General features: G+C 42.5%; 1 long non-coding RNA gene across 1 annotated transcript; it reads left to right on the top strand.

The window, feature by feature from the left end:
* Positions 1-1897: 1897 nt before the first annotated feature.
* LOC310745273 lies at positions 1898-5422 on the top strand. The gene is made up of 3 exons (XR_014540056.1): positions 1898-2847; positions 4922-5045; positions 5356-5422. It is a non-coding gene; the product is annotated as an uncharacterized lncRNA (long non-coding RNA).
* Positions 5423-26882: the final 21460 nt, after the last annotated feature.

Genomic DNA, 26882 nt, shown 5'->3' with positions numbered 1-26882 from the left:
ATAACACACAAGTCGCTTGTCTGCATATGCATCTGTCAGATTATTTATTCAATACACATTTCTATAATATGAATGTGCTCTGGGAAGCCACGGCATTTTGGATTGCTTTGAGACAGGGAGGCCTGAAGTAATCCCTGAGGAACACTATTTCAGTTCCTCCTCTAAAACTGGATTAAATGAATTACATTAATTATATGGAAGAAAATGATGAGGGCTGTGGCAAGTGAAGAGAACCAAGTTGCGTCAGCAGGTCTTCAATTAGTAAAACAACAGTGATCCAGTTTGGAAAGACCCCACATGACGATTCTGTACTGTACAATGATGGGAGATCTATGATCACAGATCATCTGCAACTTTTCTTTAAAATGTCAAAAAACTTCCCCAAGCAGTGCCTGGGGTCGGTGGGATAAGGCTTCTTACTGTGTTATTCTCCTGATCTAAATTGCAACCCACCCCCCCAGCTTCTGTTTGTCCTGTGGAGTGAAACATCCAGGAAACAAATAATTTCAGGGAGTGATTTAGATCAGGGAAATGGCATGGATTTTTTTTTTTAAATAGCCATTCCTCCTCAGTGCAGCTTCTCTGATCAAATTAGCAGCCCCACACAATCCTGATCACACATCTCCAACATCCCATTTAGATGAGTCTTTCAAGACACAGGGTGTTTTCTCAATGGAAGCTAAGCACACCTTTTAAAATCTGAAAAGAATCCCTAGTGGATGTTGCTCATTGGGGATTGAAAGAAGGAAAGGGGACTTTTTTAAATAAAGGAGTGTATATTCTGGCTCATACCAGGCTTGGGACGGGGTGGAATTTTTTTGACTCTGTGGGCCAAATCCTTCTCAAGATCACCTTGTGGGCCAAATGCGACAGGTGGGTGGAGCTGCATACCTGTCAATTGTGTGACAGCATTATGACACCAGATGACTGACAGGTGGACAAAATCTCCCACCTGTCAAAATTCCTTGTGCAGGAACCACTCCACAAGGGACGTATGGCAGAAAGCGCTGGAAAATTGCTTGTTTCTCCCCTCCCTGCCATTGACGGGGAGAAAAGAAACAGGGCTTCTCCTGCTTTTGTTTGCAAAACATAAATTTGTTTCTCCCATCTCTGCCACTTGGAGGCTGGGAAGTGCATCAAATGCTTTCAGTTTTACTTCTGCAAACAGGAATCGAGTGCTTTATTTTTGATCCAGAAGTGTTTACAGAGGACCGGTATCTAGGCAGTGCCGGATTTCCGTATAAGCTAAGCAAGCTATAGCTTAGGGCCCCACTCTCTTGCCCCGCCCCCAGAATAAAGGAAAATAAACCTGGATGTACATTTCCAAAATATAAGATAAAAAACAAATAAAATAAAACCTACATACAGCAACAGTGTTTTGTATTGTGTAGGCTCCTATGATGTAAGTAATGGGCCCCACATGCTAGCCTGCTCCCTAAAATATCATTGGTTTGCTCATTTCTATATATAGGGTGCCTACATTCTGAATGGACTGGTAATAAATTACCATGTAGCATATATTCAACACACAAACACAGTGACAATTTGTTGTTGACAAACAACAGCTGGACATATAAAGGGCCCCATTACCTTCAGTAGCTTAGGGCCTTATCAAACCTAAATCTGGCCCTGTATCTGGGGCATTAAGTCCTTTACTGATGTCACTGTACCTCTGAGTCAGCAACATACCACTGTGAACTGAGCTTTCAGTCGCACAAACCTCATATGACTCTTGGTCATGAAGTCATGAAGCTGTAGTGCAGAGAGAGGATGGATGGAGACCGACACCATCTCACTGCACTATAAGGCAGGATCCTTTGTACCAAACCAGAAGAGCCAACAGGCACAACAACACACAGGGCACCAGCTGGGGAGTCTTGCTCATTTTTATTTAGAACATTTCCTAAATGCTTTAGATTCCAAAGAGTCTCAAAGCAATGCACTGAAAATTAAAATCAAATACAATATAACAGAGATTTAGAACATTGTACAAAGTAGAGGCATAGCACCATACGAAAGAATATCAAAACCATGCTCGAAATGGAAATAAATATCAAACGAGCAAACAAACACTCAAACCAATATACAATACAAAAATGAAACACAGTATAAAGGAATCTCAAAACAATATGCAAGTGTAGGTTAAATGCAATACAAAAGAAATCAAACAATATGCCCAACAGAACTCAAAGACAACAAACAAATATATCTCAAAACAGTGTGCAAAATAAAAATAAAAACACGGTACGAAATATTAATAACCAATATTAATCGGCAATAAATATTAACAATCAAATGGAAATCTTTTAAAATAACATCATATTATCGGATCAGTAACATTTACAAAACCCTAACCAATCACTTTGTGAAACAAAGACAGCTAACCAGATAACAAGTCATATAACCTTGGAACTGAAGTAAAGATAAATCAGTAATGTTTTCATTCTTGCCGTGCCTCACACATTGCACACAGACCTCGGACCAGATCGGATTCCCACTCTGACCTCTCATGTTTGTTTGTTAGGTTGAAGGAAGCCCCTTTTCTTAGGGTGGCCACTTAGGCATTGCCAAACCAGAGGAAATGCATCATGGCACCACTGTGCATAAAATTTGCACATGCTAATTCATATACTTAGATACAAATTTAGAAATAGTTAATATAATTTAAGTAGAATACAGTGTAGCTCACGGGTGGTCAACCTTTTTATATGTACCGCTCACTAATGCATCTTTCTTGATGGTAAAATTTCCTTACCACCCACCAGTGCTCGATGGAAGGAGGATTCAGCTTGTGCCGTAGAACCCCCTGCTGCCCACCTAGAATCCTGAAACGCCCACTAGTGGGTGGTAAGGACCAGATTGACAACCCCTGGTGTAGATCAAAATTACTAGAAAGCTTGCGTCTGCTGTCCAGGAGCTCACTGGTGATGGGCAACTTAAAGACGGCCCTCCCTCTGGTTCGTTCTCTTTAGACTAGAATTGGGACTGGACTGTTCTTCAAACTGCCCTGCATAAAGCAGGGCATATGGCGACCCTACTCCCCTTCTACAGGATGCTACTGGTAGCTTCCTATAACAAACTCAGCTGGGCTGCTGGCTAAATCTATTTATATCACATAACCCAGATGAGCCTTTAATCACCACATGGCAGGCACAGAGTGATTAAAGAGATGCTACAGGGTGGTTTCTCTCTGTGCTTTCTTGAGAAATGATTGTGAGTGAGGAACCTGGGGGTGGTAGTTATTCCAGATTAATTACCATGAATAGAAAAGTGGCAGGTGTGCACCTGCACTTTCAGTCTCTGTCTGTCCTTTCACCACTGTCTGGGTTCAGAATTCGGGCTTTTAAAATATCTGTGTGTCTTACTCCTCATGTATTTTAATTGGTAGAAATAACAAGTAAGGCAAATGCATACCCTTCAGCTGTCCCAATTAAATCAGGGCATCCCGTTGTGGGAGGCTGTGCTCTCAAGAACACAGCACCCAAACACAAACATTTTTGGGCACCATGATATCACAGTCCCCCCTCATGCACATCTTTTGCAAACTTGTGTGGGTCCCGTGATTCGTGCGGAAGCACATCCCAGAAGATACATGCCCTGGTTTTCTGCAGAGACATTTTGGAGGGTATGCAAGCATGACGTTAACATATGAGAGTGCTGGAGGTGAAATAGTTAAACAGGTTACCCAATCAGAACCCAGGGGGGTGGAGTCAGAGGGACTATAAAACCAGCTATGAGAGGGGTGAAGAGGGAGTTCGTTGGGAGCTGGGTGGTTGGTTGGAGTGGGAGTGAATTGGGATAGAGTCTGTGGGTAGGTTGAGTTAGTGTAGCGAAATAAGCTGAGTCAGGAACAGTTAGGGGCTAGGAAGACAAGTAAATATCTGAGAGGTGGTTTAGTGAGTGAGAGCAGGTAGTGGAAGTTATAGGTCTGGATAGGCACCCCATGATTGTAATTGACCAATACCATTTATGAAACTACACGCTCGTTAAACTGCAATAAATAAACAGAAGTTTATGTTCCAATTTAACCCTGACTGGACTCAGTATTGTATCAGGTAGGGCCTGGGTGGTGGCAGCGAGAAATAAAGTGGTGGCACAGGGATCAATAGACGGTGAAACGTCCGGGGACCCTGTGTGATCGCCACAGCAAGTACCTCAGTTTACCTGGGGGAGAATGTGTCCCATTGGTCCCCTAATATTCTTGCCTATTTCTGCAGTTACTCACAGTATAGCTTGACACAGCCCCTGAGCAGCAGGCAGCATTAAAAAGCACCCATTTCCCTGCGGACAAATACATTTAGCGAAACCAAAGCCATTTTACCAAGCTTGCTATTCTGTATAATAAGAGGGGATAGTATCTTCTTTCGACTTCCCTGTTATAGTCATATGAGGCAGTCCTGGGGAAAATCGAATGAAGCAACATGTAACCAGACAATAACAAGGGGGAAACAATTGCCAAGCATATTAATTGAAGATAGCGCAAGAAGTAATGAGCTTAAATTACAGGAAGGCAACTTCAAGGCCTGACCCCAGTCACTGCCAAGGAATTGCTGGAACTCATGTCCCTCAGGGCCACCTCCGGTACTCCAGATGCAATTGACTCCCCCCCCCTTGTTGGTTTTTTTTAAGCCAGCAAAAGGTTTAAGGCCCACGTTGCTCTTTGTTCCAGGCAAATGGGTCTGTTGCCTAGAAACCACAACATGCTCTTCCCTGATGCCTCCACCTCTAAAGAAGCAGCTGGGTTGGGGTTTATTTTGGTGGTGGTGGGGGGGAGAGATGTTCAGAGATGGCCCATTACATGCGCTTTGCACTGTTGCTTTAGAAGCAAGGCTATCATGAAAAGCCATTTTTAAAGTGCATGTTTCAGGAACTTTTCCTCCAGGGTCCCAAAACTAAATTGTAGCTATCCTCTTTCCAGCAGAATCCCATGGGGAATGCCAGCAGCGTAAGACAGCGAAGGAAGGTGTAAATTGGCACAAAGGTCCAATTTACAATCAACCAGCAAACTGCATCCCATAATTATTAGAGAGAACCTCTTTTCTCAGGTAACTAGAAAATGTGTTGGAGCTTCTAATTACTGAAGAGTGATGAAGCTCCGTTGCTTGAAAAATAGGTACAAGTAGTTAAATCCTTCACTTTCAATTAATTAATCATAAGAATATGTTGACATTTTCTTTGAAAATTGAAACTAACCTCCGATTATATGTAGCTACTTCTGTAAAGTATTGTGATTCTCCTTCCTGTTTGCATCTCACCTGGGAATGATTACAAGGATAGTGGGGGCAAGAGGGTTTACCCCAGTATATGCACTTTTATACACATTACTTAACTGGAAAACTGTGTTGCAAAATTCAGATATGCGCAAAAACTGAAGGATGGCGATGTTCCAGTTCGCATCTTGTCTCAGAAAGCACAGATTTGGTAGGTTCATGTTTAAATGCCCACAGAATTGAATAGGGCTCTCCAAGTGGAGAGATAACCAGAACATGTACCACTCTGGTGAGACTGAGCGCAGGCAAGTAGGGTCTCAGCCGGTGTACCAGATGGAGCTGGTAGACAGCTGCCCTGGACAGAGAATCGACCTGTGTCTCCATGGACAGCAGTGAGTCCAAAACCCCCATTAGCCAGGCTGATAGGAGATGCAGTCCAAAGCCTTTGGAGAGCACCAGGCTAGCGAGGGCTACAGGAAGGGATATATTGTCTAAAGATTGATTTTTTTAAAAAAATGAAAGGGGGAGAGGAAGAGACTATGTTGGGGTGGGGGAGTCTCATTAGAAAGGTATTTCATACCTCAGAGGCAGACTAAATGTCATGTGATGCAGCAGTTTCTATAGTGACTGTTCTCTTTCATTTGAAAGCAGAGTAAGCAGTTATAGAAAAACCCAAATAACAGTCTGGCTAGCATGCACACTCTCTCTTTCTCTCTCCCCTGATTACTTATAAGGATTTTCTGCCCTTGAATTGGATATGCTCCTCCTTCTGAAAGAGCTTTTGTTACACAGCAGAAAGAAGGAAGGCTAATACTCGGCAAGGAGGACAATGGGAAGCAGAAAATTAGAATACGGTAGTGCATCTGTATTAGGGCTGTTTTGGCTGGGGGGGTGGTGTTATTATTATTTCTTCTTCTTGCATAAGTACCAAAACACATAGACAGGACCAGCCCAGAGGGCTCAAACTCAGCAGATGGGCGGTAAATTCAAGTCTGCTTCTTGCAGGGATCTGTGACAAAACATAGTTTGCATTGTAGCCAGAGAGGGAAAGCTTCATTTTGGCAGCAGTTTCAATGCCATTTTCTTGGAGGAAGGTGTGCTCCTACTGCCCATCAGCAAAGGAATGATCAGGAGCTCACTTTGCTGAGATAAGTTTTTTTAAAAACGGATTTTAATATAAAAAGGGAAAAAGAGAGGGGGGAAATAAAAAACAACAAGGAACCAATAAGGAAGAAAGATTACCCAAATCACACGTCATATTAAGTGGCCAAAGAAAAGTTAACTCAAGAGTTCAAGATCTCACACGAAGCTGTTGTAAATTGTGGTTCATTGTCTACAAAATAAAATCCCACCAAAAGTGTCCAGTGCAGCTGTTCATTGCAATGTCTGGAAACAGAGTGTAACTTTCTCCCAAATAGCAGTATTCCAAATATTCTTATACCAGAGCATAAAATAAGCCCTTAAAGTAGAAAAATCTTTTTGCAGAAGACTGTGTTCACTTACCTGAAGAGTGAGCCCAGTTCAACGAAAGTGGGACTTAGCTCAAAGTACACATGTACAGAGGTACCTCTGGTTATGTACTTAATTCGTTCCGGAGGTCCATTCTTAAACTGAAACTGTTCTTAACCTGAAGCACCATTTTAGCCAATGGGGCCTGCTGCCGCCGCCGCGCCACCACCGCAGGATTTCTGTTCTCATCCTGAAGCAAAGTTCTTAACCCGAGGTACTATTTCTGGGTTAGCAGAGTCTGTAACCTGAAGTGTATGAAACCTGAAGCACATGTAACCCGAGGTACCCCCGTATAAGACATTACTTTAAATCTTGCTTTGCTGCAACTGTTGCCAGCTGAGGGCATCCCTGCTAATTTCACGATGAAGAGAGCCAGTTTTAAAAGTGAAAATGTCTTGTTTAAGATGCAAAGTATTTGCTCAAATGGCTTTCTTCCTCTTTCAACCATTATGTTATTCACAGCACCCCTATTTGCCATGACTTCCATAATAGAGTTACAAAGCCTGTCCACAATAAAACGCAGAGGAAATAACTAGTTTCACTAAGGCGCACACTCCAGGTGAACTGAATGGCAATCAAGTGCGCATTGTGTGTGCAACATTTATATCGAGACCACATGATTCATTTGACCATTTACCACCCTTGATGAGTTTACACAAGCACAGATGTATTTGTGAAATTCGCAGAGAAGCAGAAGGGGGAAAGCCTTGGAAATAATTCAAGTTCATCAGGAAGTGCATGAAGAAAGGGAGAAGGAAGACCTTGGGTGGAAACAGTGTTCTGTTAGGGGGAATAATTTGTTGTAACTCTAGGGGGTATTACAAAAGACAAATAATCTAATAGCTTGTTAGTGTTGTCCATGTGACTGCTTTACAATGTGTTCACAGCGACTCAGGAGCAATGATGCTTCCTCAGCATTTTCTGCAGCTGTAGTGAGTTTGGTTTTCTGCCTTGTTCCCCGAATTAACTCAGCAAGTGCCCTACCCTGTAATGGACAGCATCCTAATTCAGATTTTGGAGGAACCCTGCATCCATCGTGTGTGTAAGAATGTGCTGAATAGGCAACTAAAGTCTTCCATTTAAAAGCAGTTCTCCAAAAACTAGAGCAGAAGAGAAGCAAACTGTGGTGTCACAGGGGGCACAGGAAATCTAGTCTGGCCCCTTCCTTTGGCCAGAAAAGGAGCATCTTTGCTACTCCCTGCCAGAAAGAATATTCAGCTCCAACTGCCAGTTGCCCTGGGCCTGCAAAACTGAAGGGAAGGGTGGTCTGATCTCATTCATCAGTCAGGGGACTAACAACTGCCGGGTTCATGCCCTCCAACACTTCTTCAATGAAAATATCGATGATAGCTCAGCTGGTAGAGCATGAGACTCAAAACCCCAGGGCTGTGGGTTCTAGCCCCACTTAGGGCATTGCAGGGGGTTGGACTAGATGACTCCTGTGGTCCCTTCCAATTCTACAGATCTTTGAATCTGTCCTATTCCATAATAACAACAATAATAATTTTATTATTTATACCCCACCCCTCTGACTGGGTTGTCCCTGCCACTCAGGGCAGCTTCCAACATATATAAAAACATAATAAAACATTCAAAAACTTCCCTATACAGGGCTGCCTTCAGAAATCTCCCAGAGGTTACTTATCTCCCAGAGGTTACTTATCTCCTTGGCTCAGGGGGTCGGATAACTCCATACCCTCCAACATTTCTCTGATGAAAATAGGGACATCCTGCAGAAAAGTGGGACATTCTGGGATCAAATCAGAAACTGGGACAGCTTTTGTAAATCCGGTTCTGTCCCTGGAAAATAGGGACACTTGGAGGGTCTGTGGGTTGTGTGTGTAACAATAGGGAAGCAGTACGCTGTGGGTTAAACCAGAGAGCCTAGGGCTTGCTGATCAGAAGGTCGGCGGTTCGAATCCCCACGATGGGGCCAGCTTCCGTTGCTCAGTCCCTGCTCCTGCCAACCTAGCAGTTCGAAAACATGTCAAAGTGCAAGTAGATAAATAGGTACCACTCTGGCAGAAAGGTAAACAGCGTTTCCGTGTGCTGCTCTGGTTTCCCAGAAATGGCTTAGTCATGCTGGCCACATGACCCAGAAGCTGTACGCCGGCTCCCTCGGCCAATAAAGCAAGATGAGCGCCGCAACCCCAGAGTCGGTCAGGGGTCCCTTTACCTTTACTTAAATACTAACCTTGTATTACATGGGTCACTGCTGCTTACCTGTAGGGAGAGGTGAGGTGTTGGGAAGGTGCAAACTTGCTGGCAGGAACACCAAATCGCCTCTGCTGGTGTGCTATGGTAACCTTCCAGTGAATCCTGGAGCCCCTGGCCAGTGCCTCCCTGACCTGACCGACCATTGGTGTCCGGCCTGGGAAGTGACCATCACTCATTGGCAGAGTGCACACATTGCACGCAGAAGGGATCTGGTAGCAAGTCTTGGCAGAACTGCTGTCAGGCAGAGTAGTCAATCCTAGATTCGATGAACAACATAGCTGCTTTGCAACAGGTCAGACTTCCTATATGCCGATGCCCAGCCACCCAGGAAGCATAACATTCCTTTCTGATATTTGCACTCGTATGTGATTCCAAGGCACTATAAAACCTTGCTGTTTGACATTTCACAGCATCAATCTGCTCCTATGATGAAGCACTGCAGAATGTTAAGTGATATAAAACACGGTCATCTGTAATGAATGGAGAGCTGCCTCTGATGAAAGGGGAGGGGGCGCCGGGGACTGGAAGCAATAAATCCTAGTGCCATTATTGGTTGTGCTGCCAGGGAGGAAATGTCTGCAGCCAGCTGCCACTGCCAGAACATCCTGCAACAAGTTTAAAGTATTAAAATGAGAACCTGCCATGGCCAGATGTCCGTGGTGGCAACTGTGAAACAGGCGAGCGCTCAGCAAGCTACGTGGACCCAAATGGATGGTGGCTGTTCTCGATGAGCTGGAAAGAGAAATCCCTTTGTTTCCAAATTAGAAAACACTGAAATGCATCATTAAATTTTAACACTGTGTTCCAATAAAAAGGAGAGAGCTAAAGGAAATTGGACAAGTGATTGATGTTGGTCTGGACCACTTCAATTCTATTAAGGCGGTGACATGGCTGCTGAGCATAATGCATTCTCAAGGCTTATGCACCCACCATGTTTTGCCATTGGGTTGCCAGATCAAGAGGCGATGGTGCATTTGTCTCTAGGTAGCTGCAAGCTAAGCTCAGAGCTGTGATTACTGTATAGGCAATTTTTCTAGATGTAAACAAGAATCTCACAGAGGTTAATTGGGGCCTGTTCTTTAGCACAATGTGGAGACTGATTGAAACTATTCTGGCTAAACGTAAATTTGTCCTGGGGATACCGGTAAATGCTGCAGAAATGAAACAATGTGAATAAAAGCTGCCTCACGGCTTGGCGTCTTAACCGGCCAATATTGCCCCTGACCTAAGAACTGGGCCTTTTAAAACATGGAATCTTAATTGAATAAAATTAATGGGGGCTTTAAAATGAAACTATTTCATGTTGGATTGCATTTCCATGTAAGGAAATTCAAGAGAATTGTTATGTATTACAGTCATACCTCAGCTTGAATGTGCTTCAGGTTGAGCATGTTCAAGTTGCGCTCCGCGGCAACCTGGAAGTAACAGAGCGTGTTACTTCTAGGTTTCGCCGCTTGCGCATGTGCAGACGCTCAAAATGACGTCACGCACATGTGCAGAAGTGGTGAAAAGCAATGCGCGCGCGCGCAGATGTGCCGTCGCTAGTTACATTTGCTTCTAGATGCGAACGGGACTCCGAAACGGATCCCGTTCGTATCTAGAGGTACCACTGTACATGATTTACAGAGTTAGATATTACATTTAAATACCAAGAAATGTGTGGTTTGTGTTTATGAATATTATTATTGTTGTTGTTGTTGTTATTTATTTAATGATATGGGTTGTAAAAATGAAAATAGATACAAATAAAAATTTGATTTATAACAGCAGCAGCAGCAGCAGCAACAACATTCTCCCTGTCCTTACAAGAGGACTCTTCATACAGGCACATTGCCAAGGACTGAAGCAATCCTGCTGGATGCTCTGAACATATAGTCATTTTTATCTTATGCTGTAAGAACTGTTCCCTGTTTTCTCCTCACCCCTCCATATATCTATAGTTTGAAAAGAAAGAAGTGTGTGTGTGTGTGCAGTATTATGTCATGCTGAGATGTGCCTTTTGCAGTCAATGCAATTCTAATCCAAACCTGGAAAATTTATGGTGTCTTTTTTAGATCAATATATTCTTACCCTAGAGTTCATGGGCAATGCAGTGTCAAAAAAAGAGCAGAGAGAACAAGGTTTTTCATTAGTGGCAAGTCAAAACTCATGTGAATGAATGTTTTTTTAGCCCCAGAACTGGGCCCTTTGTGTGATACATTCAGCTAGACATTGCTCTTTAATTGTGATAATTCTTGCAGTAAGCCTTGAAAAGGAGTTACCTTTATGTAATGCTTCTTTTATTTATATAAGGTTAAATTGAGAATGGATAAATAACCTGAAGAACCATATAATGTAATAAATAAGAAATTTTGGGATTTTTAGTTTAGGAAAAAGGAGTGCAAAAGGGGGACATGTAATAAATATATATTAGGCAGTATTCAATTAAATTTTACTCAGAGTAGACCTAGACAGATTGAGGTCAAATCCTGACAAGACAGAAGTACTGTTTTGGGGGACAGGGGGCAGGCGGGCGTGGAGGACTCCCTGGTCCTGAATGGGGTAACTGTGCCCTGAGACCAGGTGTGTAGCCTGAGAGTAATTTTGGACTCACAGCTGTCCATGGAGGCGCAGGTCAATTCTGTGTCCAGGGCAGCTGTCTCCCAGCTCCATCTGGTACGCAGGCTGAGACCCTACCTGCCTGCAGACTGTCTCGCCAAAGTGGTGGATGCTCTAGTTATCTCCCACTTGGACTACTGCGATGCGCTTTACGTGGGGCTACCTTTGAAGGTGACTTGGAAACTGCAATTAATCCGGAATGTGGCAGCTAGACTGGTGACTGCGAGTGGCCACCGGGACCATATAACACCGGTCCTGAGAGATCTGTATTAAGCTCCCAGTACATTTCCGAGCACAATTCAAAGTGCACCTTTAAAGCCCTAAACGGTCTTGGCCCAGTATACCTGAAGAAGCGTCTCCACCCCCATTGTTTAGCCTGGACATGAGATCCAGCTCCGAGTGCCTTCTGGTGGTTCCCTTGCTGCGAGAAGTGAGGTTACAGGGAACCAGGCAGTGGGCCTTCTTGGTAGTGGTGCCTTCCCTGTGGAACACCCTCCCATCAGATGTCAAGGAAATAAGCAACTATCATACTTTTAAAAGACATCTGAAGACAACCCTATTTAGGGAAGTTTTTAATGTTTAATGCTGTATTGTGTTTTTAATATTTGATTGGGAGCCCCCCAGAGTGGCTGGGGAGGCTCAGCCAGATGGGCGGTGTATAAATACTACTACTACTACTACTACTACTACTACTATTATTATTATTATTATTATTATTATTATTATTATTATTTGTCATGGTCAGTTGGTCTACTTTGAGCAAAATGTAGTTGAATACCACCCACTATTGAGAAAGTGACCTAGATAGCTAAGCACTATGCAAAAATAAAAACAAGATATTGACCACACATGTTCAGAAAAATACACCCCTATTCAGACTATAGATTTTAAAAAATAAAATAAATAATAACACAGTTCTATAAATTATTGGAAGCCATCCAGAGTGGCTGGGGCAACCCAGTCAAATGGGAAACATATAAAAATAAATTATTCTTATTCTTAATATCAGGAACAGAATGCCTGCTGTGAGAAAGGGGGCAAAAAAAGGAGCGGTAGATGAGTGATGTAACAGTCTATCCTGAAAGAAGGTATGGCTGACAGGCTGGAACCCTGAACTGGAGCCCTCCACACTGCAACATTTTGTTGTATGTTCCACTTGTCCTTCCTAACCTGCATAACATGCAATAGATGGTAAGGCAGAATGGCACCTATGATATATTTACAAGCACTAAGGAGAGTTGGAACCGGGATTCATGTAGCAAGAAAGGTTAAGGGCTTTGGAGGTTGAAACCCTTCCTAAACCAAGAGTCTTTAGCACTGTTTCTGTCTTTGCCTAATTACCGTATTTTTCGCTCTATAAGGCGCACCAGACCACAAGACGCACCTAGTTTTTGGAGGAGGAAAACAAGAAAAAAAATATTCTGAATCTCAGAAGCCAGAACAGCAAGAGGGATCGCTGTGCAGTGAAAGCAGGAATCTCTCTTGCTGTTCTGGCTTCTGTGATAGCTGCGCAGCCTGCATTCGCTCCATAAGACGCACACACATTTCCCCTTACTTTTTAGGAGGGAAAAAGTGAGTCTCATAGAGCAAAAAATAAGGTACAGTGGTGCCCCGCAAGACGAACGCCTCGCAAGACGAAAAACCCGCTAGACGAAAGGGTTTTCTGTTTTTCGATGCGCTTCGCAAGACGAATTTCCCTATGGGCTTCCTTCGCAAGACGAAAGCCCATAGGGAAATCTCCAGGACAGCGGGGAAGCGCAGCGCGTCTTCCCCACTATCCTCGGACCTCCTCCGAAGGCTGGCGGTGGGGCGGAGAGACCTTCTCCCCGCGCCAGCCTTCGGATGGCTGTCCTGAAGACTTGCGGTGGGAGGAGGGTTTTCCTTCCCACCGCCAACATTCAGAATGCTGTTCTGAATGTTGGCGGTGGGGAGGAAAAACCCTCCTCCCACCGCAAGCCCCGGGAACAGAGGAGAAGCACTGCGCGCCTTCCCCTCTGTTCCCGGACCTGTCCTGAAGGCTTGTGGTGGGGAGAAAAGCCCTTCTCCGCACCGCCAGCCTGGCAAGCGGTCTCCATAGGAACGCATTAATTGATTTTCAATGCATTCCTATGGGAAACCGTGCTTCGCAAGACGAAAAACTCGCAAGAAGAAAAAACTTGCAGAACGAATTAATTTCGTCTTGGGAGGCACCACTGTACTTGGGAGCAAGCACCTTTGAACACGTGTGGCTTGTTTATGTGCAAACATGCATTTCTCTCTAATTCTTAATTCTAGGAATCAATGCCTGCCCCTGCCCCCAAATCACCTCACTAACTACAGGGAGAACGTTTAAATCCAGCACCATCAACAATTCTATGATTCTCTGTTTTTGCAACAAGTGCAAATGCAATTTCTACATGCATCTAATGCCAAACCCATCGTGTGAACCACCCCTTTCGACTGAGAGGCTGAATACAAATGGGATCCCTCTTTGCAAATGTCGTAAGTTCAAAGAGAAGCGGGGCGGCTAATGGGCAGGGCCTACCACTGTGACAGAGACTATAAAGAGCAGGAATTGGGAATCTAATGTAAAGACTGCAATGGAACAAGTTCAACCAACAGCGCTGGAGCAGAATCTTTTCAACTAGCAACTCTGAACAGTCATGAAAGAAAGATGATGCCAGACACCCCCTGCTGTATCGCAGTGCTCCATAACCAGAATGGCACAGGTTCATAGTTGCAAGGGAAATCTTTCATCTTTGCGTCTTCCAGGGACAGCGCTGAGGTTGTCTCTACATTTCTCCACTCCTGTCCTCCATTGAGGCTGTAAATAATGAGACGAGTAAAAACCAAGACATGGGTGATGGGGGGAAGGGGGAGAGAGGGAGGGAGGAGGAGGAGGAGGAAGAGGGGGAGGAGGAGAAGGAGTAGAGAGGCAACATTAGCCAAGTGATCAATTTAGCAGAAAGGGCCTGAAAGCAAGCTAGCAGACCTTTATTGTAAAATTTTATTGCCTTTTGTTTTCATGTACTGATAAGAAAGTACCCAGAGCACTTCAACTGAATTCAGCCAGATTGTTCAAAGATACTTTTACATGTATGACAGGTATGTGTTGTGGACCAGATCCAGAGCATCAAATGGGAAGGACTCAAAGCCATACTGGTTCTTTTACAGGGAAATCCTACGCATGTCTATTCAAAGGTAAACTTCAACAAATTTAATGGGGCCAATATAAAGGGTTGCAGCATTGTGTAAATTCAGTGGGGCTTACTTCTGAGTAGACATGTACCAGATTGCACTGCTAATTTTTCTTTATAAACAGCAGTCCAGTCATCCTGGCTGGTATTGGAAGTTCTTTTGAAACTCACACTGGTTTCAAACATAGCTTTTGAGAACAGTATCCCCCACCCTATAGGACTGAGGGACTGCTGTTCCAAGCAGAAATGTTTCGTGGAAGTAAGTCATGGGCAACTTACACCTGCCAGGAGTCATATGTGCCAACTCCCTGGGTGCCCAAGCACCCACAAAATTCCCCATGAAGGGTCCAGGCACCCACAAATTTTGGTGCCAGGGCCATGCATGCTGCTTGGCACCCACAGCCCCAGGCACCCATGGTCGTGGGGCCAAGTTGGCACTCCTGCCAGGAGTGATGCCTCAATGCCTTCCATATGTACTGTGTCAGGAAGATTTGGGCATCGCATAACAGTACAGAGTCTCAAACAAATGTATGTTTTTCCAGACCCACATTCCCAGTGGTTCTCATTTCTGTCTCAGTGACGTCTATGCTGGCTTGGTCATGTACCCAGAATGGAAGGTGACAGGATCCCCAGTTATGTGCTTTGTGGTGAGCTAGCTTCAGGTATGAGGCCTGTTGAAAGACCAATTCTGCCTTATAAAGATGTCTACAAATGTGCCATGAAGGTTGGCAACATTAACCCCACCATGTGGGAATGCCTTGCAGATGACAGCAGTGCCTGGAGACAGGTCATGTAGCCGCAGCAGTGACCAGAGGAGAAATGATTGCTGGGAGAAACGCAGCAAGGTGCATTTGTAACAGCAAAACCAGATGCCTTCATCTGCCCCAGCTGCAATAAAATATGTTTCTCCCATATCGGTCTCTATAGCTACAGCAAGCACTGTAAGTCTCCAACAGTTTGACTTTACGTCTGATGGTGCATTGATTCTCAACACAGGCAGATGCCACCAAATTCACTTCCAACTGGAATGGAAGTTGACTTTTTAAAGAGACAATTTTCCACAGTAATTGTTAACAGGCATAAAATAACGTAAGAGCATAAGAAGAGCCCGCTGGATCAGGCCAATGGCCCATCTGGTCCAGACTTTGTTCTCATAGTGGCCAAACAGATACAAGCAAGATTTGAGCACATGAGTCCTCTCCCTTCCTGTGGTTTCCAGCAGCTGGCGTTCAAAAGCACTACGGCCTCCAACTGTGCAGGCAGAGCATAGCTATCGTGGCTCATTGTCCTCAACAGCCCTCTCCTCCATGAAGTTGCCCAGTCCTCTTCTAAAGCTGTCTTACATTTCATAGGCTTACACCCAAATTAATTCTGATGCATCAAGATACCAAGGTCAGTACAAAGATCCCAACCTTTACTGCAGAGTGACACATTGAATCTGCATAAAGTGCAGTAATAGAGATCACAGTGCCTGCCACCTCTTCCTCACTCTTGGGGTGTTAATGCCTGGGTACGCTCTAATGTGTCAATTGCAGTTTTTCTCATTTTTTTCCCCCATTTCTCTGGTCTTAAATTGAGCCCACCACATTTCCACATCAGTTTGTGATTTTTTTTAAAAAAAAAATCAGGATTTTAGTGTGCATTGCTTCTCATTTTCCTAAATATAATGCATTTTCTATGTTATTTTCACTCATATGTGCATATTATACACTTTCCCACCTGATATACACCTTCTTTGGGTTGAAGAACCATACTGCCAAATTTGGAGAAGCGCTAGCTTTAAAGAACAGCTGCACTTTGCTTCCCCTTCTTTCGGGAAATATGAATTAGATTGGCCTGCTTTAAAATGCAAAGTGAACTGAATCTCTCCTGCATCGCTATGTCTGGGCATTCATGTTGCTGTCATTCGGGCTGTCACTAAGTCTCCCTCTGGCCCGTGATTCCAGTATGCAAATCAATGTCTGCATCTCTTTATACATGCAGAAATTTACATTGCCGTGCATGAGAGCTGAACAGGTTTTTACACACAAGGGTAAGGGCTTAACAAACGACATTTCAGAATCCTTCAATGGCACCTCAGTCTGCAAGTTACTGTCAAATATGTATAGCCTTCATTGTTCAGGTGACAGTATCCCCACTTGGTACAGGATTTACGGTCTTATCTGATTAAATGATACTGAGATGATTTCAAGAATTATAAAGCATGCCACATAAAAGTCAACATTTGACACACTTCAGTCTCCATAGTACCCAAGCTAAACACATGGGATGTGACTTTTCATGGGTTTGTGAATCTTTGGTTTTTAATGATACTCAGTGGTACTTAATGGCTTAGCAGGTTTAACTGTTGCTAAAAGAAACCTCTCTCACACAATGCATTGTGGGTTGGTAGAACTCTCTGTCACTGTGCGGTACTGAGCTCAAACAGCAGAAATGCCATTAAACTTTAATATGATCTCATATCTGTTATTTTAAGAATTCAGTTCTTATGGTTTTATTGGGAAATTCTACGGCTACAATGGTTTTATTTGAAAATGCTGTTTTCTATTTTTAATATGTGGCATTTTATCCATGTAATTGTATGTTTTGTTTATTGTAAATAAGTATTGTTTAATTATTTTAAATTTTAAAAACCACTCTGAAAGCTTTTATAAAGCAAGGTAGTGGGATATAAATTTAATACTTAATTCATCCTCTGCAATGCCTATCCCATGTGCACCACAACCCTAAACATATTTAGTCAACAGAAGTCCCACTGAGCCCAGCAGGATTTAGGACCTACCGGTAATAAATGTGCTTAGGCAGCAGCCTAATGCCACAATCTTATGTTCACTTACAGATCAATACTGTGCATGCTTACTCAGAAATAAGTCACACTTTGTTCAATGGGACTTACTGTAGGGTAAGTTTGGATAGGATTTCAGCCCCAGTTAATTAGAACATACAGTAAAGCATTCTTATACCACTTTTATAGTCATGGAAAATCCTGGAAACTGTGGTTTGTTAAGGGTGCTGGGAATTGTAGCTCCATGACACCAGCACCCTTAACAAACTACAATTCCCAGGATTCTTTGGGGGAAGTCATGAGTGCAAAAGTGGTAAGAGAATTATTTGAATGTATGGAGACTATTTTTTCAACTTTTTTTTTTTTAGGTAGACCTACTGAAATTAATGGACCCAACTTAGTCGTGTTCATTACTTTCTGTGGATCTAACTTGAGTAAAACTTAGTGGAATACTTCCCATGGTGTGGAGATGACTCATTGAAGTCAATGAGGCATATTTTTGTGTAAATATACACAGGATTCTGCTGTATGCTATCAGCTGGTCAACGGTCATTTGTATTCACCTGTGATCATCTGCAGTGGCCTACAAAGTAGCGAATTCTATGAATGGCCCACTTTCCTGGATTTCTGATTGCATGCAGGCAGGTAGCAACATGCTCCTTACCACCCGATAGGACATTATAGCCATCTTGTTATGTGCTTATCTGCACACTATGGCAAGACAGGAACATACGAAGCTGCTTTACACTGAGTCCATCTTGGTCCATCTAGTGCAGAGTTCCCCAAACTTGGGACTCCAGCTGTTTTTGGAATATAACTCATAACAACAACAACAACAACAACAACAACAACAATTTATTTATACCCCGCCCATCTGGCTGAGTTTCCCCGGCCACTCTGGGTGGCTTCCAATCGAGTGTTAAAAACAATACAGCATTAAATATTAAAAACTACCCTAAACAGGGCTGCCTTCTGATGTCTTTTAAAGAGAAGATAGCTACTTATTTCCTTCACATCTGAAGGGAGGGCGTTCCACAGGGCGGGCGCCACTACCAAGAAGGCCCTCTGTTTGGTTCCCTTTAACCTCACTTCATCCCTAGCTAGCAGGACCAGTGGTCAGGGATGATGGGAACTGTAGTTCAAAAACAGCTGGAGGGCCAAATTTGGGAAACACTGATCTAGTGCATTACTGTCTGCACTGACTAGCAGCGACTCTCCAGGGTTTCAGGTAAATGGGGTCTCTTTAAGGAGAAGCTGGGAATTGAACCTGAAACCTTCTGCACACAAGACAGATGCTCTACCACTGTGCTATGTCCCTTCCCCTATTTAGTAAATCAGATACTCTCAGAAATTCGGCTCATTGCTGTGTGGACGCATTCAGTCCACTGCAGACAGCTGCCACTTGATCAAAGGCAATCTATATTCATCTTGAGAATCAGATTCTGAGAATAAGGCAGATTTAAATTCTAGAGGTGGTTATAAAATTTATTATATTGCAACATGGAATGCTGGCAGGAATTCACAGCAGTGTTGCAGAACTGGGCCTTTTGCAGAAGGCTGAATTAGTCACTTTATATTGCAGTGCTCCAAAAGCATTGCCATCGTTAATTGAAAAAGGCAGGACCTCGTGCAATATAAATTTCAAGGTAAGGAAGGTCATATTGTCTGTGGTATACATTTATTTTACAAGGAATTATCTCCCCCGCCCCCACCTCCTCCACCAATATGTATCTCATAGTGTACAAGAGCTAGAAACAATGTCATTAGGACTAAAGCCAAAACCTCATTGCTGAGAATGACCTCATCCATGATGCTTTTAGCTGAACCTGGGGGTTAAGCAAGACACTTACAAAATGCTGCTTGCAGTTGAGCTACCTCTCCTCTGCATTCTGCTGCGTAATGAAGGCCTGCTTAAAATGCAGTGTGGCTTGTTAATTTTATGTTTTGTTTGGGGAGAAAACAATGTGGGTAATTGCCACAATTAATTAACATGTCATTAGTTAATCAAAGCCAGAAAACATTTCTCTCTCTATTTTAAAATGCTTATATTAAAATCTCTTTGGACACAAGGGCATTGAAAGACAAACATGGGGTTGGATCTTGACTTAGGCTTAGAACAGACCAATTGAAATCTATGGGACATAAGCAAAGCCACATTCACACCATACACTGAAAGCACTCTGGCACCACTTTAAACAGCCATGACTCCCTCCAAAGAATTCTGGGAAGTGTACTTTGTTAAGGGTGCTGAGAGTTGTTAAGAGACCCCTGTTTCTTGCGCAGCGCTAGAGTCGCCAGAAGGATTTAACAACCAACCAATCCCTCTTACCAGCAAACTCCACATAATTTAATATACTTCTATCATGTTGCCTCCTTCTCAGCTTTTCTCTAAACTAAGATGCTCCAAATATGACAACCTTTCCTCATAGGATACATTGTTTATTAATATCCTTCCAAACTTGTGCTAGCAAGTTCCTTTACTTAGCAGAGTTTCACATTCCCCTTTTAAACACCCAGCAGGTAGCTGGTTGCAGGCTTGTGTAAGCCTCTCACTATTAGGTTCCTGGTAAATTCCCTTATATCCCTCTTAAAAGAATAAACACGCCATAATCTTGTTTAAAGTATATAAAAGAAGTTTACTCACATTCAGTTCACAGTTGGATCCCTGAAGGCAGACTTAGTTACAAAGTATATATATGTGAATCTATTCCATATGAGGATAATCCCAGTGTCCCCTGTTGGCTGAGAGCCAACAGAGCATCTCTAACTAAAAAGCTGCTCTGACGACGGAGGAAGTCAAAGAGAGAGTGTGTGCTGCGTGTCTTGTCCTTTTGTTACCTGGACAGGTAAGGTCATGCCCACCTCTAGTCACATGCAAATGAAGTATGTCCCAGCCAGAAGGAAACAGGAAGTTTTCGACTGGCTGGACCAAACATTCCCCCACATGTCTGTCAGTACGCCTTTCAACCGATGTCAGCGACTAGGCTCAATAACTGGTTCTGCCCCGACTGGGCTAGGCGACTGGAGCACTTTCAGAGACCTTCCAATCCTGGAAAGCAGATCCCAGTGCACAGGACCCACAACTGTGCATGGTGAGCACCAGACTCATGCAGAGTATAAATAACATGGAAGCTAGCTGTGAAGCATAACTCCTTTTATTTCTAATAGCTACTACAAAGTAACGAACTACTGGCTTGCATGAGTGTTACATCTCCCACTCAGCCATCTAATCACTACATAGATAAGACTCTCTCCACACACAGAGTCAGGCAGGAGCGGAAGAGTAGAAGAGCAGTTTCCACCCCCTCCTTTCTCAAAACATCAGATCTGGAGATTCTGTCAATGGGAGGGGTGAAAATATCAACAATGTCCACTCTAGGAAAACAAGGAAAGTTGTACTTGACTGCTACTTATGTATCACATCCCACACAGTCCACCCATTTTGGTTGCCCTTTTCTGATCCTTTATTAATTCTACAATTTTTTTTTGAGGTCAACTGTATGGTTGCATCACAGATCTGTGTGGTGGCATTGTGACAATGGCAGTTTTATTTTCAGTTCCTTTCCTAATTATTCCTAGCATAGAATTTGCCTTTTTTCACAGCTGCTGCACACCTCCAGCTTGCAAATGTGCCTGCAGGCCCCAAAAGGCTGGTGATCTCTCTGTTAAGCCAAAGGCTGGAGCATGTGCAGCTTTATAAGCATGTAGTCAGGGTTTGTCGACTTTACATATATAAATGTACTATAATTTTTAATATGAGCTGCAAAGAGGCACTATTATCAATTGCTATTATTTAAAGAGCACTCGTAGCCTTTATCAAGGAAGAGAATGCACCATTTCTTAAAAACAGCAAAACAATGAAAATGCTGAAAGCAATCAGTAATAGTTGTTCTACTCACAGCACCAGCACCGTGAGGCTTGCTTAAACAGAAATGTCTTGACAAGATGTCTGGAGGTAAACAGTGAAATGGCTTGGCCAATATGTCCTTGAGTTCTTGTTGGTCTTTGCCTTATGATGTAGTGGCCTGCTGATAGACGCTTCCACAGTAAACAAGACATGAATTTCTAATGTAAAGAAAATCAATCAGTTGTGCAAAACTATCAGGATCTGAAGATGCTTGTGACAAGGCCTTGACAAATGACTTGCTCTGAATAAACAGAAGCCTTTTCTTCCAGTCTTCAAAAAATTGCTTTTGATATTTTAGTGTGTATTTGTAGATATTCATTTCCTTTTTTCCTTGCTGCCCTGAGCAATTTTCAGTGCAAAGGTGACTGATAAGCTCTTAAAGAGAGAAAGAGAGAAGAGAAAGCTGTTTTCGTAAATCTGATTCTTGCATTCGACAACTGCTAGGAGATATTTCCTCACGCATTTCATCAGAGTTGGACATCATGTACCTCACAGTTTCAGCAGTGTTCTTACAACCTGTTGGGCACTCAACGCTCAGTCCGGGTTTGAGGGGCACCTCTGTATAGTGTCCTCTGGTGGGCCTTCTCTTGTGCCTTGGGTCCATGTGGGCTTATCTAGCAGTGGTCTGGCAGCTGCGTTTGAGCCACCATTTTAATTTCCCACAGTGACCCACAGCATAGCATTGCTATAGGATTCTGCAGGAAATTTATGCAGTGGTTCTCACTGGTGTGGAGATCCCAGGACAGGGAACAGTGCAGTAGCAGGCCCTGTTGAAGCCCTGGCAGCCTGGCTGCAGTTCTTGCTCTCATTTCTCCATGTGGTTCAGTGAGCGATGCACCAAGTCATGAACAGCAATGCCTGTTCACATGACCCATCTGGGGTTTAGGCAGTCTGCCTTTTGCTCCTAGGCCTCTGGGCTTAACCACCTGCTTGGAGTTTGCATACATTCAGCCTACGACTTTTGCTCCATAGGGAGCTGACCATGGTCCTGAATTATTGCAACTGCCTAACCCTTCCTTCTTGCCAGGTATAAACATTTGTGTGGGTGTGTGCGTGCACACACACATAAAATATTTAAATAATATTTTATGTTCAATTATTCATAAAGCATCAGCAACCACCCTCAAAGCAGATATACAAAATCAAGCAGATATACAATCAAGCAGTATACAAAACTTATAAATAAATGAATCAGTATTTTCTCTTCGTTCAACGGTCCTCCCATATCTTCACAACACTATGTTTTCCAACAATGCAAAGCAGCAAGTCTATCCTAAATATATTTAATATAAGGCCATTAGGTTTATGACTAATACTTTATTTTCAAACTACTTTTCATACTTTCTGAAAAAGTATAAGGTGGTTATTTATTTTATTTTATTTTATTTTATTTTATTTTATTTTATTTTATTTTATTTTATTTTATTTTATGAATATTGGGTCACTTTGGCTCCATATAGATACATATCACACATTCCAGCTGCCCTCTAGACTGCCCCTATTACGAAGTAAGATTATACATGTCCTGACCTGCAGACTTTGACCAGGATAGAAAGAGCCATAAAACTAGTTTTGTAAGCCTAAGGGATCTTCAAATATCTTTTTCTCTAACAAAAGGTCCTCTTCCTACAGTGTGTCATATTGCTTTTGAAACTGAGGGTGAAGTCAAAAGCAGTTTGTGATATATCAATGGGAGGTATGATACTAGTGCCTGTTGCTGTCCAAAGAATAAAGTGGTCTAAAATTGAACAAATATCCATTTTGGCATGTGCAAGACTATTGAGTGAACCTAGTGTTTAAACTTTAGACCTCTGTTTTTATATCTAAGTTCCCAAAGGATTGCGTCAACTCTTATATACCCAGTCACTACAGTCTGCAGGAAAAGGGTTCGTACAGATACCATCTTATCAGAACAACCATTCCATGTGTGTAGCAACCACACCTTTAGTATGATAGTAACCACCATCCCCACATTACATATCAAATGGACAGCAATTGTTGAATACCTTCTTTTCCCAATAGAGATTTTTGTTCTTGACTTTATTGGGCTAGAAAATCTATGCATATGTATTCCTTTGTTAATCATTTCAGGATGTTTCATGGGAGGAGATTCATGAACAGAGTAAATAATATATCATCATCAAAATATCTAATAAATTGGTTTAGACGTTTTCTGAGAGCCGAGTAGAGAAAATGCTACAGACTACCAACACTTTGCCAAAGGCACAACAGCACTGAAGAATTAAATTCTTTTTATGTTTTGCAAGCTGATTACTAAGCTAGCGTACCCATTCAGACTAAATGAGGAGAAAAAAACAAACCCTAGTGTCAGTGTGATAAAGTGAGGTTGCCACTTCGGACAGCTGATTCTTTGGTGCCATGGAAAGACAGCCAATCGTTAGTAATTTAAGTTGTTGATGTTTTACTTCCAGCAAGAGGTGCTTCTGGGATTTTCCCTCTCAGCTTTCAAAATACTTCCTCTCTGGCAGCAAAAGGACAACAGGAATGATGCAGTAACTAACAATTTGCTGCTCTTTCACGACATCTTGAATCTACCGTCTTTAACTGTAGTGACAACCCTGTCCAATGTCCATTGGCTGTAGTAGTTGTATTACACTGCTACTTTTAAAACAAATGGCCTAGAGTCCTCCTAATATACTGAAAGTGAGGGGGGAGGAAATAATTTATGTCTTTTCATTCTCATTATATATTATAAACCTCTGTCCCTTCCAATGTGCCTTTCTTCTTTTTTCTTCCTAAGAGGATGAAATGGCATCTTCACTTCAAAAGTTTTCCATCTGCAAAGCCTGGACAACGGTGCCCTTGCCTTTGCAGAGTTATTTGGTAAGCAAGATTTCATTAATCACAGTAAGAGATTCATAATGTGTTTTGCTAACAGTAGCATTTTTATTATTATTATTTTGCAGCTCAGCATACGTTTCTCAGGGTAAATCCTTCATGTGTGTTGCCAGGATGAAATCTGGAGAAGGCTACTGTCTCAGTCAGGAGGCCTGACTTGTGTGCATCACAGAGATTACTTTTTATGTAGCATTGCTGCTTTTAGCTTTGCTTTATCATCCCTTTGCTGAGCTTCCAGCTGGATGCAATCCTAGAGATAAAAGCCTGCAACTTCCAAAGGAGGGTCACATTTGGCAGCAGTTGCAAACATCATAAAGCCTTCCAGGCCTGCTTGCTGCTGGGTAATCAAGTTGAAAATGTCTTTGGGAGAGTAGCTTTACAGTGATTGTCTTGCCCAGACACCTGCAGAGTTAAAGGTTTTGCATTAGCCCTGGGGCACATTGTGTCACACAAAAAGACAACTGGAGAAGATCGAGGAGCCTTTGTTTACCCACCAGCCACACTTTTCTATAAAACCGACTGAGCATCCTACTTCTTCTTTAATTGCAATCCCAAATGAAAACGGAAGGCAAGGTTCCTGGCTCATTTATTCTCTGAAGGCAAGGCTGGCTGATAGCTCTTGAGGGCAATAATAGAATGTGAAAGTTTGCCTTGGAAGGCATCAGCCTCCTGCAATGTCCAGATCAAAAACCTTCAGAATTGAAAGGGAAGTTTAGGAGCACTTTTGCAGTGTGTGTGTCTCTGTGTGTCTTTGTAAAGGGTACCATCTGTCAACGTAAAACTAAGAAAAGCCCACCATATTGTTTTATTATTACAAATATATATATAGATGCAATATAGTTACCGGGAAAGTATAAGCACATGCAATAGTGTGCATAGAAAAAATAATGAGCCATTTTCAATCTTGTATGTGATTAACATGTGGAAAGCTTTATCATGAATAAACCAATTATATACAAACTAATTCTCAGTAAGAGTTAAAAAGTTATTCTAAATGTCCTTGGAGTACAGCATAAATATTATATATCATCTTTGTTCCAGCAATGCATAGAAGTGCTAACCCAAATCAAATCTTTTAATGTAACAGAAGTGTCGGGCCAGAGGTTATGTTGAAACTGTGTATTTCAATGCTTTATTTTAAAAAGGCTCCCATCTTACTTTAAATATATTTTGTGCTCTTCCTTTCATTTGTTTTCTGAAATAATTAAACTTAGCTGAGAAGACTTCCTTCCCAGAATGTCTTATGCCATTGATCTATGCCTAATGACTTAGAATACTTCTAGTTAGCAGCAATATCTAGTCTAGCTGCAGCCAGTATTATTTATTTCAAACATTTCTTGCTTGCACTGTAATACAAGTGCAATTTTGGAGAGGATTACTCCTAAAACAATTTAAAATACATAACACAATCACAAAAAATAGCAGATAAGTTGCAACCAGCCAACTAAAAATAAATTGCAATGGGTTTCCTTTTCAATACCTATCTGAAAAGTCAGCGCTTATAGTATGCCGGTGTTACTATAGAGACAGTGCCCTATATGTGAAACATATTTTATGGCATGTAGCAGTTTGCAGGAGTAAATTCTGAAATGTGCGTTCTCTGAGACAGCTTTATAATTGGTAGAGCTAAGCTGGAAGGAATACATTTCCACGAGGGCACAGTCTCCACAGGCTCTCTGTTGTATCGCTTTGCCTTGAAGGTGCTGTTTTTTATCTGTTCCTGGGTCTTACATGCAGTATGGTGCACTCCTGTGCATGTTTATTTGGATGCACATCCCACTAAGTTCAATGGGACTTCTTCCTGAGTAACTGCACATATATAGGATTTTGTATGTTTATATTCTGCATCTTCCATCAAAGTCAGCTCCTCGGAGTGGATTACCCTCAAGATCCTATTGATTGCATACATTAATAAATCTCAAATAATTGCAGCCTCCATTGAATGACCTGAAAAGGAGGATCCATGCATGATGAGCTGCATCTGGCAAAATTCACTCTTCTACACAGCTGATATGCATGAAGGAGTTTTGACCCGCTTAGCATCTGGTCACTCATGTAAGGAAATTGCTCTACTCCTCTTTTGCTATGACTACCAATCTAGGTAGGCCAGCCATGCAAGAGGCTCTCAGGCAAGCTGCCATTACACTTATATTGCTCTAAGTGGAAGTGAAACACAAGGATGCCACCCATCTCTCACCTGAGCCCAATGTAGCTTGCTGTTCTCTGCCAAATCCCATCTGATGCACACATAGCATGAAGGGGAATATCCTTTTGAGTTTGGCCCGAATGCACACAAGAACCTCAGCAGCCAAGCTGAAGAGAGTTTACTAAACACAGGGTTTCAGAGAGGGCAAGCACAAGTGAGGCAGAAGGATGCTTAAATTTTATAAAAGGTTGTATTTATTTTATTAGCTAAGCTACTCACAAAAGTCTAGGGCCATTTTCAAGCACAAGCAATACAGCATCTTGAATAGTCAGAGACCAAGGAATACTAGCATTTATAAAGACTCTTGACTCAGGTGGGTTCTGGTTGACAGGTGGCTGTGGCCAGCCAATCCCAGGAGTTTCATTGTACATAGCCTGGAATGGCTGATTCTTGGGAAGCTGTTTACTAGTGTGAT

This window comes from Podarcis filfolensis (assembly GCF_964270895.1).
Source record: "Podarcis filfolensis genome assembly, chromosome: 11".
NCBI lineage: Eukaryota > Metazoa > Chordata > Lepidosauria > Squamata > Lacertidae > Podarcis > Podarcis filfolensis.
This window is presented reverse-complemented; position numbering and strand designations above follow the sequence as displayed.